Source organism: Melopsittacus undulatus, chromosome 2 (genome assembly GCF_012275295.1).
Source record: "Melopsittacus undulatus isolate bMelUnd1 chromosome 2, bMelUnd1.mat.Z, whole genome shotgun sequence".
In the NCBI taxonomy this organism is placed as follows: domain Eukaryota; kingdom Metazoa; phylum Chordata; class Aves; order Psittaciformes; family Psittaculidae; genus Melopsittacus; species Melopsittacus undulatus.
Window position 1 is genome coordinate 42,995,814 of NC_047528.1, and position 20,099 is coordinate 43,015,912.

The window sequence follows — 20,099 nt, forward strand, 5'->3', positions numbered from 1 at the left end:
ACTATATCCATTTAAGGTTCTTAAGCCTTAAATTTGTGTATACTGTATACTGTTGATTATGTGTATTTGATCAACTGATCTTTATAATAGTGAATTAGTTGGAAGTTTGTGGCATAGAAAAGCATTTCTTATTGTATCATACCATACCATATCATGTATATGCAGCATATGTTGTTACTAGTTCATGATCCAAACCTGATCTGAATGAAACGAGCTCAGCCTAGAAGTTCAGGCATCCCTTTTTATACTTTACTTCTTTAGAATGTATACTTTCACAGATTCACCTGAATTTCAAAAGCAGAGGTAAAGAAATTCCAGAGGTAAAGTAAATCCAAACCACTTTGACTGACTTCTGTCAGGTAAGCATAGGAGAGGAAGCATCAAAACTTAAGAGCAGAAGACTCAGCAGGATTTTTGTCCATTATTTTGACCCAAATAACAAACACACATATGAGAATTCTTAAAACTAACTAACTAGGCTAAAAATCATGTAAAGTATTCAGATTATGTCACTAATAATTATGGGCTAGTTTTTATGTGTAACACGGCATTCTAAAGACTAACATAACATCCTAAACCCACTATTTTTGCTAATAAACAGGTACTAAATAGGCAACAGAATTTGACACACCAAGACTTAGACCCTCTGAACCATCACTCCAGTTTCAAGCTTTCAAGTCCTCTAGAGAACAAGATTTTCACTTTGAAGATCTGATGGACTGTCTAATACTTTTTCTCCCATCAGTGCTCAGAGTAGCATCAGTCAAAACTCCTGTGCCAGTTCCACATTTTATGCCCAGTAGAACTCACAGACTGAGGAGTCTTCTGTCTGTATTTTTTAAGATGTCCAGTCTACAAAGTATTTAAAGAGTGTGCTTGCTAGATTAAATATTACAGAACATGTAAGTGAAAAGAGAAGAAGCAAATGCTATTTATACACTTACCTAGTTATTAGAGTATGGAATCAATGTATGTCTGCCTTGAAAGTTAAACTTCCCTAGGCTTAACATATCTTTATTTATCTGTTTCTGTCTTCATTGACAATCCCATATCTGTTTTATTCTTGCAAAAATTTATAAACCAAATCACCTCTAGTACTTTAGGATTCGATATATGGATTCATTAGATGTGAAGAATAGGTAAGTAATGACAATATGAGCTAGCCAGGTAACAGAGTTCCTGGTTGTCTCAGCTGTTATCATAGAATTGACTAGTGAAAAATAAGAAAGATATCTACCCTGCAGATCCAAAACCAGCTCAGTGCATTTTTTAGAACAAGATGCTCCTCACATAGTTCATGTAATTTAAAAGAGATTAACTGTGTCATTTCTGCAACTAAAGAAGTTTGAGTTGATAACACTGATTGATGATGCTAAGTACTATCAATGAAACCTAATCCTGAGGTTATATAGTGTTTCTATAGCATAAATTCAGAAATAATCCCCTGTTCTTACAGTAAGACTAAATGGCAAGTACCAGATTGATTCATCTACCTTGTTTTTTTACAGATCCAATACAAAGCATTATAAATGTAAAAGCTTGAGTTAATCATTAAATTATTTGATGATTCTCACTTAACTTCTCTGTTATTGTTATTTGTATTCCAGTCTGCTCAGAGTTCAAAGTCAGAATAAAAAACATTTGTGCCAGTTAGTGTACAAGACTGTAATATACAAAGCCTCTTCCTCCTTCCAGTCTACTGCATTTGAAAAGTTTTGTTATAACCCGTTTAAGTTGATTAAAATATTGTCAGCAATTTCAACAGATGCTAAATTTCATTCTAATATCAAGAGTTTATGAAGCATCTAGACCTAGACATGGTTATAGGCAGGCCTAAGGTACCTAAGTGCAAAACTGCTATTGCAATCCCCTTCTTATCTACACAGCTTCTACTTAGACCAGACGTACCTTATATGCATGAAGCTCTGCATGTGCTCAGTTTGGTATGTTAAAACCTACCTCCCTACTATAAAGGTCTAGTACAGAGACATTGCTCCTGGGAAATATGTAACAAATCCAGGACTGCTTCTTCCTAATAACTGAGAGCAGAGATAGACTTTTGAGAAAATATTAAAATCCTTATGTCTTTGGAACTGCTATTTGTTATTCTATCTGAGAGCCAGAGAAATGGAGATAGTGAGAATGAAAAGCAGCAAGAGTTGTAATCACCACTACAGCACATCTTCACCTGGTATGGGTCCACTTCTGACTTCTTTATGTGTGTGGGAGCCTCACAGCTTCCAGTAGCTGTAAGGCACAAAGAAAAGGGAGATTGTCAGTTCATTTCCATTTATTCCAACGAATATCTGTGTTGGTATTGATACCTCCTGAGAACTGATTTTGTCACTCTGTGAGAAAGACTGCAGATGACCTAATGCCTCTATTTATATTGTAATTACTTTCATTCAAAGTACATAAAACACACAAAAAAACCCCATATCAGAACACGTTAGATACAAAAGCTCCACCATCACTTTTCAGATAACTTAAACTATCTCAGAGTTGTAACTTTATTATACAAAGTTATCAGTATATCAGAGGAATTTCCAGATAACCGGACCAACTGTTTTGTTATTTTATTTCCCATATAACCTTCATAGCAAACACTTTTTTACTTTTTTGTTTGTTTGTTTTTAATTTACTGAGATATTTCTTATTTTTTCAAGAAAATTAGATAAAGTGCTACTTTTCAGGAAAGAACTTGGAGACAAGTAGCAACTGCAGGGTAGGTGTTTGTGTATATATCTCTTTCATGGAGCTTTTTCTTGCAGGAAATTGATAGGGACTGATATTCTTGTTGAGTAAGAATGTGCACAAATTCAACCCCTGTTACATGATTAGTCTAATTTTTGTAGGTGAAGAGGGGCATTTTATAATGCTCCCATTGGAGTTCTGTAAAGAAAAATTTGCTTGAAAAGCTACTGACATCTTCTGGAAAAATTTGCAAAATGTTCCAGTTAAAAACACTTTGTCTGGATGCCATGTAGATTCTGGTTTTTCTCCTACCATTTTTACCATTAGGGACATAACAATGTTACAGTTGCATGAGAACACACATCCATGTTAAGAGTTTATGTCTTCTACGTGAAATTATTTCATAGCATCATAGTAATTCCCATATCAATCAGCTAAGATGAAATAAGTGGAAGATTTAGAGGAAAGTAAGACTGGTGGCACATATATGAAATAAATTATGTACATAGGCATATAGAATCATAGACTCATAGAATTATTTAGGTTGGAAAGGACCTTAAGATCTTCTAGTTCCAGTCCCCCTACCACGGGCAGGGACACCATACACTAAACCATGTCACCCAAGACACTATGACATATAGGTAGGTGTAAAAATAAAAGAAAAATACAGAGATGTTTGTACCCTATGTGTCCTATGTATCTTACGTGTGTCAACATAGGATGAAGTCTTTGAACAGGCTATAATTCTCTTGAAAATTTTAGTGATTATTGGCCTAAGAACTAGTTAATTCTGTTCATACCAATTGCTTCTTCGAAATTACATATGGACATATACCAGACCATGCTTTTAAGCAAAAAACATACCCTGCAAACTACAGTCTAAATATTTAACCATTTCAATAAAATGCACAACATTATAGATTTTAATTTTGAGCTCATTTTATCCACATGAGGACTTTTTAATAATATATAGGTGTAAGTTATCCTTCCCCATTACCAAAAGACAGGAGATGGAGCGAAAAAAACCTAGTTTCTTTTACATGACCAGTTGTCAGTTTTCTTTCTTATCTTTCACCTTTGTTGCCAACACATGACTTCTCAGTATTTTACATTTAAAGAAGAGTGAAATATGTAGATGAACTCATCAACTCAAAGAACATTTTAGGCTGGAAGGGAAGTGACATATAATCCGGTCTCTTACTCAAAGCAGACCTATTGATAGGGTGCTCAGGTTGTAGTGAACTATTACATGCTTGTCCTAGACTATTTAGAAAATTGGTTTTGTTTTTAGATACCAAAATGAGACATTGTTTCATTAAAAATCTTCCAAGACTGCTGAGATCAACAGGCCATGATATGATTCAAACCCTCTTGGGTTTAAGGATTTGTTCAAATAACAGCTTTCTCTAAATATATATTTTTTTTAAATCACCTTTCTATTTAAGTTTTTCTTCTTCTGAATTCATTAGCCAAAATACAATATTTAGGGGTATTTTTTTGTGTGAACTTAGCACTGTACAATTCAAACCACTGAATACTCCTATTTCAAGTGCAGAAACCCCAACTTGTTCAGCCACATTGCAAGCAAACTGGAAAATTTACACCAACATTGAAAAGCTATTGATTAAAATGTGAGAGAAAAAATGAATTCAAATAATCAAAAAATAATTTCAGTAAGAGTGGAATCAGAACAAACTTTTCCTTTTTTTTAACCAAAATCCCTTTTCAAAAAGAAGATATGCAGAGGTGTCTTTCATTTTAATCAATCCAGTGGTTTTATTAATATCAATTGCCACCAGTAAAGAGATTTGCTCTGCTATTCAGTTGTAAGATGGTAGTTACAGTAATTCTGTTTTCTCTTGGCAAGAAGGTTATATAAAGAAAGAAAAAAAAAATCAGGTGCATAGCATCAGTTTATATTTTAAGGCTGCAAGGCAGCTGGTTAATTACAGATGTGTGGGGCTGGAGGCTGGCCATAACAGCTTTTGTCTGGACTCTGGCACACTTTCCTTGGCTGGCATCTTGACTGTACTATTTCGTTCACCATGTTGTCCACTTTTCAGACTGAATATCCAACACACTACAGTTATTCCAGCCACTTCCAGCCCTGTTACTAAAAACAATCCTAGTTTTTTTCTGCAAACCTTTTCATACGTGCTAACCCTTTTGAAAATTTTCTTTTTCAATAAATATTCATTGCAGGAATAGCCAAACTTGATCCTTGAAGTTTCAAGTTCCTTTAATTTCAAATGTACCTGCAGTCAAGGCTCCCACCTTTCTCTCTTCCCCTTTCACTTCTTACAGTCCTCAAACCATGACTCAGTAGCATGTTCCTGATCTCCTCTTCTCTTGTTCTTTCTTAACACTATAATTTCTTTTTCATAAGCTTATGCCTTTCCTATACCCCAAAAGCCATTTACACCTACTTTCAAGACAACCCTTGCATGCCCTCATCTGTGACTCTCTGGGTCTTGTAAACACCATAACTTCTAACTTTCTGAGCTCCTGTCCTCCTGCCTGCTTGCAGACCTATAAGCATGCCTGCACTGCTGAATAACAGCAGGCTAGCCACGGATCTTTGGATGTGGGACAAAGTAGATTCAGACTGGTTTATGGTCTCTATCCTTACGACTAAGGAGAGACAGGCAGTAAACTAAAACTAAGCAGTGGCTGAGGTCCTGTCCTTGAGCTTGCTCCTTGGCCCTCTTCTATTTAACAGCATAGATGTAACCCCTGTATTCCAGTGTCTAGATCTAACATCCAGCTCCAGCATCACACAGGCTCCAAGTCCCACCTGCAGACCCCCATTCAGACAGAGAGGTGTGTTAGAGACCACAGTGGCCCCCTCCTGCAGAAACTGAGGCATAGAGGAGCAGAAGAAGGGGAATACCTTGATACTACCTGACATATGGTCAGGGCTCAGCAGGAGTGAACACCAGCTGGGAGCTGGAGAGCACTCACAGCATGGTGGTGTTGGATCTGCACGCCAGTCTGAATCAGTGATATATCTCAGTCTACGTGCCCAGAAATGTGTGTAAGCATACATATATATACACAATCATATACACACGTAACAGCTTATTTCAGCTGGCCACAAGCAACTAGACAGATAAATAGCAAAATGTCAACAAAATACACTTCTATCCATCTGAAAGTGATTGTGTTTGCACAAAGTGTGAATTTGCACATGATATCTGTGCAGTGTATATCCCCAAAGATGACCTAGATGTATTTGTGTCCCCCAGACAGGTTACCCCTTGTGCATGCTAATCGGTTTAGAAAACATAGTATTGTTCTAAACCTGCGCCCTTGTTTAATTTAATCTAACTGCTAAATTACTGATGCAGGCAAAGTTTCTAAAAGAACAAGTTCTCAGCATGGTGTTTACATTTGCAGCTTTTTCAAACTTTTATTCTTTCTTTTTTTTACAAAGGGATGGATAAATAAAATAAAATTAATGTAAGTATCTTAGCATTGCCTTTGGAAACTCAGGATGAGAAACTGAGGAAAACAAAAACAAGAGGCAGGTTGGCTGGAAAGTACTTTTCTGCTATAGAGAAAACTCACAGAATAAGAGAAATCTTAAATCTAATTAAGAAACAGACAAAAGTTTTATCACTGAAATCTTCAAAACAAAAAATTCAACTGGGACCAGTGAATTTCTACATCTGTACATAACAGAAACAGCAAAATTTGAAACTAAAACTCCGTAGATTACAGATTCTGAACATCTTACATAACTCTGTTATGAAAAAGGTTTCATTTCTGCTAAAAACCCCTGAGTAGTATCTTCTAGCACCTGCTCCCTGTTAGCTGATTCTCATTTAATGGTTTAAATAAATATTACATAAATTACAGAAGCATCTTTTTTGGTTTTGATAGTAAGTATTTGAAATTAACATGGGCCATCGAAAGTGATTTTATACATGAGTATTTGCAAGGTAAAATATGTGTATTCAGGAAGCTGTAAAATTTACAGCAGTCATCTGATAGCTGTGGGCTTAATTCCACAATGGATTAAAACCTGTGCCCAGTTTAATGTCCATAGCCAGTCCTACTATCCACAGCTGGTACAGCCACATGTTTAAAATCATCAATTTATGGGTGAACCAGAGCCTAGGAGGCATGTCAAACATGATCCCCATTCTTCAATAGGATAAACTGGGCAGCAAAATCCTTCTAAGTGTTTTCATGAATCTCTAAAGCATTTTTCTGAAGTTTTCTTTCTGAACACTAATATTCAGAGCAATAAACACCAAAATGCAAGCTAAAATTAAAAGTAGGGAATATATGTCATGTACCTTTATATTAGCAGGAACTTGTTTACTGCAACACAATGCACAAATTTTTTTTCCTACGCCAAATAAATATGTCCTCAGGCACATAATCTGTCCACTTAATAATTCAGTTACTGTACATATGGAGTCCCATTTTCTGTGACCAAATGGAACAGGTTTCTGTTAAAATTAATACTCTTTTCTACCTCTTCAAATTAGCAGACTGACTCTGCAGCTTCTATTCTGGCAATATTTCCACTGGCAAAACTAAGAATTGTGTCTGAGAAGCACCAACCATACACTGTTTAAGAGATTTTAACTGGGAAGCTAGTGGGCTGGTATTTTAAGGTATATATGTTTTACAGATTGACAAAACCTCATTCAAAGAAGGAGCTGAGGTCAAATTTGTAGTCCAAAATTACGAGATGCCAACTGATCTCCCATATTCCTTTTTTTCTAACTACTCATTTTCCCAGTCTTCCCAGAGTCTCCTTATCTTCTGTTATTTTCTTATTCAGAATGAAAAATCCCAGTTCCTACCAATTACGATCAAAATCAGGAGTCAGGTAACTAAACCCAGTGGACATGTTCAGAAAATGCCAGGTTAGACAGATCCTTGGGCAACATGGTCTAGTGTGAGGCATCCCTGCCCATGTCAAGAAAGTTGGAAATAGGTGATCTTAAGGTCCTTTCCAACCCTAGCCATTCTATGATCCTACATCCACAGTAGACCTAAGCAACCATATAATCACGGAACAGCCCAGATTAGAAGGGACCTCCAAAGATCACCCAGTCAAAGCGTTCATGGGAAAGGCATACTAAATAAGATTATCAAGCATCTGTCCCACTGTATCTTGAAAACCTCCAAGCATGGGGTCACTATCACATCCCTGCAAAGGTTGTTTCAGTGACTGACTTGTCTCACTGTAAAATATTTCTTTTATGTCAAGATGAAACCTCTCCCCCTTCTCCATGTAGCTCCTTGTGAAGAGAGAGTCTCTGTCCTCTTTGTAGTCACCAGTTAAGTACTAGAATACTGTGATTAAGTTCCCCCACAGCCTTTTTTTTGGAGAAAAGTCCTCTCTCCTTCTGTTAATTTTCTTAATAACTGACAGATTATATATTCTATGAGTTTATGATTATCATACTTGTTCAGGAAGCTAATTCAGAGATTGGCAGTTCCCAGAGCCACCACAAAGAATTAGAACTCACAGCTTTCCTTTCTCATTTATTCTGGAAATCTGGAAGTCTATTTCTGTCTTGGAATTTACCATCTGACTCAGGGCTTCAGTCAATCATTTCTATGGCATTTCCAAATAAATCTCAAGGAAAGATATTTCCAAATAGATCTCAAGGAAAGATATTTGGAAAAGAAGGAGGAAATGCTTGCCCACCTAACCAGAGAGACTGGAGGTTTGTGCAGCCCTCATGCTGCAGCCCAGAACAGAGGGCAGTTTTTTGAACATCTCCTGTATGCACGGATAGCATGGTGGAAGTTATTTTCTAGGCATTAGGAACTATGAATGGAAACACCATAAAAGTGAGGAATATCTGCAGATCAGCACTTCACTTTCTAAGTAAACTGCCGTGGGAAGGCAGTTGTCACAAACAAGGCATGGCTGCTGTCTCTCGTCTTTTGGATGAACATTCGACTAAAGTGTTCTTGAAGTTTGCTTGGAGCTGAATTAAATTTGATCAGTGCATGTTCTGAGCCCTCAGAGACCACCTGAAGGGTTCCCATCCCAAGAAAATGGCAAGGGTGGTACTCAGCAAACAGAGAAAGGGATCAGGACATGCACATCAACCACTGTGGTGGCATCCCTGGAAGCTAAGCAGGTGAAGATTAAGCTTCTACATAAATTGGATTCTCATGATGTACAAATTGATGTATAAAAAGTTAGCTGCTGCCTTTCGGGTACTTTTGAACTGAGACACTTAAGATCCACTTATGAAACACAGGCAGCATTTCTGATCCAGTTTCAAATCCTGGTGACCCCTGAGCAGTTTTGCCTGAGCTCTGACAAACCAGCGCATGGAGGAATGCCCAGGAGGTGGGTTAAGCCAGCAGGAATCAAAGCTCTGCAGTAGCAGCAGCACCAGCAGCCTCAAACAAAAGGAAGCTGCTGTCAAAACCTTGCCAGCGTTTGAACCAGTTGTTGCCTGCTCGTATGTAGTTTTCATGCAATTATACTACTATTGTGACTGCATCTTGGCATGCAAGAAATTAATGCAGATGCTGTTAACCATTTCACATTATAAGTTATCAGAGATATGGAAACCCCCATAACTTGAACATAAATGACAAAACCTTTGATCTTATTTCTACAGACATGTTAGAGTCTATTAGAAGTGCACCACCCCACTCAATGTATTGTGGATCTGCTGCACATCTGTAAAAGGCATCAGTATGTGGGAGAATTTACTATTTTGATGTCTGAGATGTGTAGGATTGGTCACAGCATGACTCCAGATTGCCTCAAATCTGATATAGCCCTGCTCTGTGGGTCTTTTAGACTTACTTCTATTCTTGTATGAGCCTTTCTTGCCCTCACAGAAATCTCATGTGGGCAAGGGTTTCTACTAAAAGACTATTCCCTCATTCAAGATTGGGACAATTCTGTATTTCCTGCCCTTTTATCCATGTATTTTTAATGAAAATTCACAAAATATTCAATAGCTCTTAAAATCATCCTTTATTATCTCTGCTGGGCTGGAAAAAATGATTGAACATTGGGGTACATTATAAATGTGTAGGGAAAAGGGTTTGAGACCCCTTTACAGGGCACTTTGCTTTTTATTCTGCCTGCAAGGTACACCTATGCATCTTTGGTTAGAAGTGTTAAAAAGAAAAAGCAGATGAAAGCAACAGACTTTTTTGTCAAGCTGTGACAGAAATCAAATGCAAATAGAGCTGAGTTCAAGACTGTTTGTTAAGTGTCACGTCAGTGAGTATTAAATGCAGCACATGTCATTTTACAATGAGCATACTGTATATGAATTTTATTGATTTTTTTTTTTCAAAGAGGATACATAGAATAATGTACTGTTCCTTACCAGTGCCAGCTTACAAGTGTGTCTTCATACTTGCATATGCACATTCATTAGGCTCCTAAACGCTGCTTCCTTATTTAACACATCTTGTTTTGTGGAGGCTGGGATGCATGCTGTAGAGAGACCTACACAAATGACTCTCTCTCTCTGAGAAAAGTGGGACAGAGTCATTTAGACTTCCCAGCATGAAGCTGTCAATGAGCAGCTTCTCAAAATGATTCACAATTACTGCACCAGGCTTACACTAGGAACAGGTTCTCAACTGATTTCCTTTCCACAAAGGAGTGAGTCTGGGGCTTCATTTTGCTATTAAGAGTGCTACAGATGTATAAAAGAATCATCAGAGCCGGTTAGCTCTGCAACAGAGTCTTTGTACTATACTATGAGAAACACGAATCTGTTTTCTCCATATTCATTCAAACTACATTTTTCAAATTAATATTTAGAAAAATTGGTGCTGGCATAAAAATACATATGAAAATCACAACAGCATTGTTTGTCTTTCCACTGCTTGGTGTGGGATGTCTGATCCCACAACCATTTCCTTACAATGCTCAGATTGTCAGTGCTTAGAAAAATATATTGAAAGCTGGGGGCATCTAGACAACTTAGCACTCTCATACATTCTGGACCATAATCTTAGTCTTAGGTGTTTAAATGCCAGGCTAAAGCATGTTAAAATTGGCCATATACCTTAAGACATTTAATGCATTTATTGGTGATTTTAAGTATCTTACCTGCAGGCTCAGGGACAGACACTAAGGGTCATAGAATCATAGAATCATAGAATAGCTAGGGTTGGAAAGGACCTTAGGATCATCAAGTTCCAACCCCCCTGCCATGGTCAGGGATACCTCACACTAGACCATGTCACCCAACTCTCTCTCCAACCTGGCCTAGAACACCACCAGGGATGGAGCATTCACAGCTTCCTTGGGCAACCCATTCCACTGCCTCACCACCCTCATGGTAAAGAACTTCTTCCTTATATCCAATCTAAACTTCCCCTTTTAAGTTTGAACCCATTACCATGAGAGTTGTGGGGCACTGGAATGCCTCAATCTCCTAAGGAAGAGTCCCTCACCAGCATCCCTGTAGGCCCCCTTCAGATACCGGAAGGCTGCTATGAGGTCTCCACACAGCCTTCTCTTCTCCAGGCTGAACAGCCCCAACTTTCTCAGCCTGACTTCATATGGGAGGTGCTTCAGTCCCCTGATCATCCTCATGGCCCTCCTCTGGTTTTCTTCCAACAGTTCATAGAATCATAGAATCATAGAATAGTTAGGGTTGGAAAGGACCTTAAGATCATCCAGTTCCAACCCCCCTGCCATGGGCAGGGACACCTCACACTAAACCATATCATCTAAGGCTTCATCCAACCTGGCCTTGAACACTGCCAGCAATGGAGCATTCACAACCTCCCTGGGCAACCCATTCCAGTGCCTCACCACCCTAACAGTAAAGAATTTCTTCCTTATACCCAATCTAAACCTCTCCTATTTAAGTTTCAACCCATTACCCCTTGTCCTATCACTACAGTCCCTAATGAGTAGTCCCTCACCAGCATCCCTGTAGGCCCCCTTCAAATACTGTTCCATGTCCTTTTTATGTTGAGGACACAAGAACTGCACACAATAATCCAAGTAAGGTCTCACAAGAGCAGAGTAGAGAGGCAGGATCACCTCCTTCAACTATTTGTAGTCCAGACTCTTGTCTCCTGACATGTCTCACCTTCATGGGTACAGCAGTGTTACACATGAGCCAAAACAGAGACCAGGAATTTGGATAATGCCTCAAATGCTAGCTGACAGAAGGCTCATTGTGAGAAAACTCTTCCTCACATATTGTGTACTCTTAAGGTCAAATTTTCTGCTGGAAATTTGTCATTTGTCCCCACATCTCACAAATATTATGGCTTCTTCTTAATCCATTTAATCACTGTTTGTCATCTTCAAGAAAGGAGGTGGAAATGGTGTTTTATATGTTTTTATTCTATAACCATATAATCTTAAAGTCCTCAAGCTTTACATATCTTTTACTTAAGAAAAAATGGGTCAGTTAAGCATTGTCTGAGACCCAAAAGAACAAGCTTCTGTGGAAGCAGAACTAACATTAGGTTAACCAGACTGTGGTCTGAAAAGGGTACAGAAGTTAAAGAGCTCCTGGAATCATGTGATGGTGACAAGTCTGTCTGTTTATTGATTCACTATCCATCTATCCCATTTATGTTCTAGAGAAAATTGATAGTCCATTAGACAAGAGTTCCTTCCGCCTTGTAGATATTTCCTCTCCTCCAAGAAAGAAGGTGAACAGCAGTATCTTCTGTAACGTAATAGAAAACATATGGGATGGTAGCCTTTTAAAGGTCACTATTTCTGTGAGCTAGGGAGTCATAGGCTGCATAACCTATAACTTTTGGAAGGAAATTATAAAAAGAAATAAATAAAATGTATTAACCCTATGAAAATTGTTTCCATTTAACTGAGTTCAGAGTAAACCTATGTCAAAAAATCATAGAATCATAGAATCATAGAATGGTTTGGGTTGGAAGAGACCTTAAATATCATCTAGTTCCAACCCTCTGCCACAGTCAGGGATGCTTTCCACAGGTTGTTCCAAGCCCAGTTCAACCTGGTCTTGGACACTTTATAGATTGGGATGTTAATTAAACTTATTGTGCTGTTTCTTACCAGTACACTTACTGGGGGATAAACTATAATTATCAAATAGTTTACTGGTTTTATCATAAATTGAAAGTAACAACTGCTTTTGGAAACTGTATTTCAAGACAGTAAGATATATTCATAATTCCAGACAATATGATTTGATTCAAATGCCTATGTCATTTATATGCAGCTTTCATTCAAGTCTTGTGTTTTGAGGAAAAAAATAAGAAAAAAAAAACATGCCCAGAATGCTGACAAAAAGTTTTTGTCTATGAAAAACAATAACCACCTCTATTTACTCAAATACGGAGCAGTGTTTCATATAAATATACTTTTCCTTCTTCCTCCTTCTTTCTACTGACATTCCTCTCAGAGGAATATTGTTGATCCTTTCTGCCTCTTCTCTGTCCTTTGCAGTCATGCCTCTTCACTGCTTCTCTTTATATTTCCTCCAAAACATTTTTTTTCCAATTTGCCTCCTTTAGGGAGTGCTGTTAATTTCTGTTCCTTTGCTTCGTTTTCACTTTTTTCACTATTTTCTTCCAGAAACTTTCTTACTCATCCCAAAGCTTAAGTCATGCAGTCGCAAATCTTTCTTGCATTGTTTGCCTTCTTCTTCTTGTAGTTCTTCCCTATAGACTGTCCTGGTTTGAGCAGTAGCAGTCATTTTTCTCCTTGTATCTGGTGCAGTGCTGTGTTTTGACTTTCGGGCTGAGAACGGTTGCTGATAGCAAGTATGTTTTGAGTTACTGCTCAAATGTTTAGTTAGTCCAAGGCCTTTTCTGAGCTCATGCCCTGCCAGGGGGAGGGGAAGCTAGGAGTAAGGAGAGACAGGACACCTGACCCAGGCTAGCCAAAGAGGTATTCCATACCATAGAACGTCATGCCCAGGATGTAACCGGGAGAGACCCGGAAGGGCTGGAGCTCTGGGGGGATGGAGGAGGTATCGCTCAGTGCTTGGTTGGGTAGGGCAGTGTGAGTTATGGGTCGGTGGCTGGTGAGGTGTTGTATTCTCTTCACTTGTTATTGGCTTTATTATTTGTAGTAGTAGTAGCAGGAGTGATTTATGTTATGCTTTAGCCATTAAGCTGTGCTTATCTCAACCCGTGGGGGCTACATTCTTTGGATTCTCCTTCCTAACTCTCTGGGAGTTGGGGGAGCGAGGGGGGAAGTGAGTGAACGAGCTGTGTGTGGACTTGGTTTAAACCACGACAAGATGAAACTCATATGTTCTCAGTAATGTGGCCTGACTGAAAAGTAAAGGAGTGTTTTGGAGCTATATTAAGAAAATGCAGATACTGTATCATAACTAGGGGATTTTTTTAAGCATTGCAGGTCAAAAGCAGCATTTAGGGCATTAGCAGGGAGTTGAAGGCCCATGTGCAGCAGAACCTGTAACATATTTGAGAAGACAAGTGAAGCATTGAGGAGGGCTATTTCATGTGTTTGTACATAAGTGCAAGGGATCTGGACTTGTGTTTTTCCCTTTGCATCCAGATATTTCAGTGACTTCACACAGATATTTGCTTTAAAATACTCTTAGAGCCTAAGACTGAGATTTAACATTTTATTTTATTCACAAGCAGCAAGCAGGCATGGTGACTTATATTGATTTTCTCTGTTAATATACTTCAGGAAATTATCTTTTAATCTGTAAGGAAAATACATTTTTGTTAGTGTTTTTGTCTTCAGTTGTTGATGAGAACTATGCTAAACCAGGGAATCATTTTTCCTTGTATGTCCTAAAGACATTTGACTCTGACGATAATTTACAGGAAATAATATGGTTACTGTAAAAGTCCCATTTAAAAGGAGAAAATTACTCTAATAGCATATTGTAGTCTTCCTTAGAGAGTGATTGGACAGTATTTCCATTGTGCATCAACAGCCTAAGTAAGTGTACAGCAGCAAATACTGATGATGTATCTTGGCTAACAAGTGTTCTAGCCTCTGAGGGAATGAACTTCCCAGCATGCCATGGCTGACAATCCAAGTCCAGAGTATGTCACAAAAAAAGTATATTCCATTTCTCAGAGTTGATTATTATATGACTTTTGAGACTGTCCAATGATGTCCAAGACTTCTTCATGAAGCTAACAGGTATGACACCAGACCTACGAGAGACACAATCCCGTGTCAGTCACTGACTGTTGAAGACAGGCTAGCGGTGAGATTTGGTCAAGATTCAGATATCTATATTTAGATCTGCATGTAGTTCTCAGCATGCAAGCCAAATTTCATTCTATTGTAGTCAATAGTGTTCTCAAATTAGACATTGTTGTCCCTACACAGGCAACTAGTGTAATTTTAAATGCCACAGGGCATTTCACTTGACCTCCAGCTGCTACTCAGGAAGGGTAAGGATCTCTTGTAGGTCCTATCTGACAGCTGTCAAGCCAACAGGTTCATCCAAAACTCCGTATCTACAACAGCACTACATGGAGACATGTAATCTGGAGAGTTTAGTTCAGACATCTACCTCCAGCCTCTCCAGAAACTACTGTATCTGACATCAGTCTAAGCAAATGAACACAAAGCAAAAATAGCTTGTGCTCTAAAGAAGGGATATCTAAGCAAGTGTAGCAAGCAAAAGTAGGAGACAGGAACAGTTGTTCTGTCCTCAGCAGAAGAGGAATAGCAGGGAATTAGCAGACAGACAACTGACATAACTTGCAGTTTCACAGAGGCAGAGCTTGGCAGAGGAAATTTACTGCAGAGACTTTTCTGCCAGACCTCATCTAGCTCTCCTGTTGTGGCTGAAGACATTAGACAAAATTAATAGGAATTTGATGTGTAGCAGCCAGAAGGGCCATACACTGTTTTCCTTCCAAGCACTACTTTTGCTAAACACCATAGGAGATCTGCCACTGCTCTCTGTGGCTTTGGGCAGGTTCTTGGGAGATTCCCCTAGAACTTCCACAGGTATTTAGAAAATGGTCTTTGCTCAGATAAAGCAAATAATGGTCTGATCACCTTCCTGCAGTCAGAAAGTTTTGAACGGAGACAGAGGAGCATCTGTCAACAAGCCTGGACTTCTTATGGCTTCAACCCTTGCATACCATGTAACACACAATATGCTGCTCAAACCAAGTCTCCTTTCTGATTACTTCAGATTCTAAATAGTCTTGCTGAGACACGGGAGGATTGCCCTGTCTTCCCTGAATGTAACAAACTGATGGTTGCTCTAACTGTGGCAGGACAGAAAGATGCTGTTGTAAGTCTGGGGGAAGCTCTTGAGTGTGCTTCTAGAAATGTCAGAGGACAACAAATGTATTAAGATGAAGCTCTATTTTTGGTCCATATGCTATCTAAGGTGTCTTTTCTGTTTCTGCCTATAAAGACGCCCTGTCACAGATACATTCAAAAGGACTTTGTTGAACAGTACAGTGTGGCTTTTCACTGTGAGCTTGACTAAAATATTACAACTACTTTTATGGTGTCCTAGGTTCACCTGTAGCAGCTATTTTTCTCCTTCTTAGTAGCTGGTGCAGTTCTCTGTTTGCAGCTTGAGTCTGAGAAGAATGCTGATAGCACACCAATGTTTTAGTTGTTGCTAAGTAATGCTTACTCTGATCAAGGACATTTTTCAGTCTCATGCTCTGCCAGTGAGGAGGGGCACTGGAATGCAGGAGGGAGCAGAGACAGGACAACTGATCCAAACTAGCCAAAGGGATGTTCCTTACCACAGCATTGTTCTCAGACTAAAGTTGAGAACAGAGCACTGCACCCACTACTAAAAAGGAGAAAAAGAGCTGTTATAGGACATATGGTCATTAGAGAAAGCAAGGAGTGTGCTCAGACTGAAACCTAGAATTGGGCTTCTAGGTTTAGAGGGTCAATTCAAGAATCATGATTTCCTGCGACACTTTCTGTTGCCAAAACTCTTATCAACTCCATATCAGTGCACAATGATGAGGAAGTGATCATTAAAATCACATTGGCTACCTGAATGGGCACTAAATAAAGACATTTTCAATAACCTCTTAGCCAAGATGAAGTGATACCTTAGAGCTAAATGATGGCACCACATCTTTGATCCATCCCATCCTGGATAATGTAGCATATTGAATGAGCATCATTTCATGCTTTGAACATCTAAAGATTATAGATTTAACAGTTCAGATTTACAGTAACAGTAATCATCCAAGGTACTGAGAGGTTACATAACTTCTAAAAACATGGTCAGGGAAGACATTTGGTTTCATAATACCTCAAAGCAGACGCTGGGAAAGAGCAGTGGAGCTGCTTTATATTCTTACTGAAGTTATGCATGTGCAGCAATCTTCTATTGAATACAGCCTTCATGAAAGCAAAGCCTGACACAATAGGGCCTATTTGCTACAAAGCCATAGCTCATGGTCACCACAGTACATATATAATAACATAAAATTTTATTCATGCAATGTACCTTGGTTGCAAGAAAAAAAAATAATAATAGCAAAGGTATTACAACAGTTAAGGAGAGAAAGAACTTCAATTAAAGCATGATGTTTAAAAAAGATGTGCCTAGAAAAGGAAAATAATAGTTTGCTCTCTTTTGTGTACTAATGGCAGAAGTCTTGAACACAGCAGATGTTTAATGTGCAGCGACAAATGAAATAAGCAATCTTGAGAAATTAGTATTATAGAATCATAAAATCATAGAATAGTTAGGATTGGAAAGGACCTTAAGATCATCAAGTTCCAACACCCCCACCATGGGCAGGGGCACCTCACACTAAACCGTGTCACTCTAGGCTTCATCCAACCTGGCCTTGAACACTGCCAGCAATGGAGCATTCACAACCTCCCTGGGCAACCCCTTCCAGTGCCTCATCACCCTAACAGTAAAGACCTTCTTCCTTATATCCAATCTAAACTTCCCTTGTTTAAGTTTGAACCCATTACCCCTTGTCCTATCACTACAGTCCCTAATGAGTAGTCCCTCACCAGCATCCCTGTAGCCCCCTTCAGATATTGGAAGGCTGCTATGAGGTCTCCATGCAGCCTTCTCTTCTCCAGCCTGAACAGTCCCAACTTTCTCAGCCTGTCTTCATATGGGAGGTGCTCCAGTCCTCATCATCCTCGTGGCCCTCCTCTGGACTTGTTCCAACAGTTCCATGTCCTTTTTATGTTGAGAACACCAGAACTGCACACAATACTCCAAGTGAGGTCTCAGGAGAGCAGAGTAGAGGGGCAGGATCACCTCCTTCGACCTGCTGGTCATGCTCCTTTTGATGCAGCCCAGGATATGATTGGCTTTCTGGGCTGTGAGTGCACACTGAAGCTGGCTCATGTTCATTTTCTCAACAGCCAACACCCCAAGTCCTTCTCCTCAGGGCTGCTCTGAATTTCCTTTTTGCCCAACCTATAGCTGTGCCTGGGATTGCTTTGACCCAGGTGTAGGACCTTGCACTTGGCATGGTTAAACTTCATCAGGTTGGCATCAGCTCACCTCACAAGCATATCAAGGTCCCTCTGAATGGCATTCCTTCCCTCTAGCATTATCAACAGAACCACACAGCTTGGTGTCATCGGCAAACTTGCTGAGGGCACACTCAATCCCACTGTCCATGTCACCGACAAAGATGTTGAACAAGACCGGTCCCAACACCAGTCCCTGAGGAACACCACTCAATACCACTCGTTACTGATCTCCAGCTGGACACTGAGCCATTGACCACAACTCTTTGCATGTGGCCATCCAGACCGTTCTTTATCCACTGAGTGGTCCTCCTGTCAAATTGATGTCTCCCCAATTTAGAGACAAGGATGTCTTGTGGGACAGTGTTGACCGTTTTGCACAAGTCCAGGTGGATGACATCAACTGCTCTACTCCTGTCCATCTGTTCTGTAGCCCCATCATAGAAGGCCACCAAATTGGTCAGACAGGATTTCCCCTTAGTGAAGCCATGCTGGCTGTCACCAAGCACCTTGTTGTTTTTCATGTGCCCTAGCATGCCTTCCAAGAGAATCTGCTCCCAGATTTTGCCAGGCACAGAGGTGAGACTGACTGGTCTGTAATTCCCCGGGTCATCCATTTTCCCCTTCTTGAAAGCGGGGGTTATATTTCCCTTTTTCCAATAATTGGGAACTTCACCTGTCTGCCATGATTTTTCAAATATGATGGACAGTGGCTTAGCAACTTCATTCACCAGCTCCTTCAGAACCCGTCAATGGATTTCATTAGGTCCCATGGACTTGTGTGCATTCAGGTTTTTAAGATGGTCTTGAACCAGATCCTCTCCTACAGTAGGCCCAAGGTCTTAATTCTCACAGTCCCTGTGTCTGCCTTCCAAGACTTGGGTGATGCAGTCAGAGCCTTTGCCAGTGAAGACCAAGGCAAAGAAGTCATTCAGAACCTCAGCCTTCTCCAAACTCTGTGTAGCCAGTTCTCCCAGTAGCTTCCAGAGGCGGCCTATGTTGTCCCTACTCTGTTTTTTATCCGCTACATACCTACAGAATCTCTTCCTGTTATCCTTAACATCCCTAGCCAAGTTTAATTCTAATTGGGCCTTAGCTTTCCTAACATGGTCTCTAGCTTTCCAGACAACATCCCTGTATTGGGTATTTTCCTCTTATTGTACTCATAACCAGTCAAAATACTGATCATCAAATTACTTGTTCAATTTTCTACATATAAAAGGCTACCAGTTGTGAATAAAGTTTGGGGAATTCAAGCCTAGTGTTTTTGTTTCCCTTTTTTAAAACATTTTCTCATTATAAGCATATTTTATTACTTCAAAGACAAATATTAACCTGTGTGTTAAGAGTAAACATGGCCTTCAAGATACACAGTTCTTGCTCTTAAAGATGAAGGGATACTTAAATTGGCAGCTGAAAATCATCTAAGGCTGAAACTATAGGAACAGGGCTTACAAAGTATATATGCTGTCAAGGCAGTCTTGGCAGTCTATGGAATAAAAAATACTTTGGTTTCTTAAAATAACTAAATAGTATTTAAACAGGCTTGATTGCTGAAGAATGGCTTTGTACAGTACTGTAGAGAGTAGTGCTTCTCTTTTTTTAATGTTTTTTTTTATTCGATCAGACTGTAAGAGAGTTGTGCCAGCTCTATGAGACAAAAGGGCATCAGCCTGTATTTGGAGAATCGTCTGGGTATAAAACCCTCATGCCAACAGTAAGTCTGGCAAGATTTATCTTTCGAGTGAATGATTCATTGATGCTTGCCATTAATGGCAACCAGAAGAAACAATGTGGTTCCAAGATCCTATTTTCTGTGGTGGAACAATTTTCTCACTTATTTTGCAAAGCTGTACAGAACTTCATAGAATCATAGAATAGTTAGGGTTGGAAAGGACCTTAAGATCATCTAGTTCCAACCCCCCTGCCATGGTCAGGGACACCTCACACTAAACCATGTCACCCAAGGCTCTCTCCAACCTGGCCTAGAACACCACCAGGGATGGAG